The sequence below is a fragment of the Rutidosis leptorrhynchoides genome, chromosome 1 (genome assembly GCF_046630445.1).
Source record: "Rutidosis leptorrhynchoides isolate AG116_Rl617_1_P2 chromosome 1, CSIRO_AGI_Rlap_v1, whole genome shotgun sequence".
In the NCBI taxonomy this organism is placed as follows: domain Eukaryota; kingdom Viridiplantae; phylum Streptophyta; class Magnoliopsida; order Asterales; family Asteraceae; genus Rutidosis; species Rutidosis leptorrhynchoides.
In genome coordinates this window covers 580,561,890-580,562,821 of record NC_092333.1, presented here as the reverse complement: position 1 = coordinate 580,562,821, position 932 = coordinate 580,561,890, and the positions used below count along the sequence as shown (strand labels likewise).

Below are 932 nucleotides of genomic sequence, written 5' to 3'. Positions count from 1 at the left end.
TAGAATCGGCTCTAGCCGCTTTAGATGAACGAAAAATATCTTTTTCTTGATGCCACTCATGAGAGTGGGAGGCTGTGTTATCAATAATTTTGTAAGCTTCAGTTGCAGTTTTCTTCATAATTGAACCACCAGCTGTTATGTCGATGTCTTTCCGTGTAGCAACGTTGACACCTTGGTAGAATATTTGTACTATTTGATAAGTGTCTAAACCGTGTTGAGGACATCCTCTCAACATCCTTCCGAATCTTGTCCATGCCTCATATAATGTTTCATTTGGCTTTTGCGCGAACGTAACAATTTCTCCTTGAAGTCTCACGGCTTTGGATGCCGGAAAGAATTGTTTAAGAAATTTTTCAACTAAAACATCCCATGTGTCAATCGCCCCTTCAGGTAACGATTCTAACCAATCTTTGGCTTCTCCCTTTAAAGTCCAGGGAAACAACATGAGATAGATCTGTTCATCCTCAACTTCTCGGATTTTGAATAGTGTACAGATCCTATTAAATGTACGAAGATGTTCGTTTGGATCTTCCTTCGGCGCACCACTATATTGGCACTGATTAGTTACCATGTGTAGAATTTGTCCTTTGATTTCATAATCTGGTGCATTAATGTTTGGTTGAGTAATTGCATGACCTTGGCCGGTGCGTTTGGCTCTCATTCGGTCTTCCATACTTAGAGGTTCTAGATTTTCCATGATTGGAAGTGTTGTATCCGAATCACTAGAGGTTTCTGATTTAATGGTTTCTTCCTCAGCAATCTCCGGATTCTCAATTGTGAGGTTGGTTTCAAAAACTGGATTATCGGAAATTTGAGTATTTGGTCGACTAGATGACGATTCTAAAGAAAAATCAACGGCGGCGATATTTGCTAAATGCCTTGATCGAGTTACAGGCGGTGATCGTATGACAGGCGGTGAACGTCTTGCTCGG

General features: G+C 40.7%; 1 non-coding gene across 1 annotated transcript; it reads left to right on the top strand.

Annotated features, from left to right (window-relative positions):
* Positions 1–206: 206 nt before the first annotated feature.
* Positions 207–313, top strand: LOC139887390 (small nucleolar RNA R71). The gene has a single exon (XR_011773225.1). It is a non-coding gene; the product is annotated as a small nucleolar RNA R71 (small nucleolar RNA).
* The last annotated feature ends 619 nt before the right edge of the window (positions 314–932 follow it).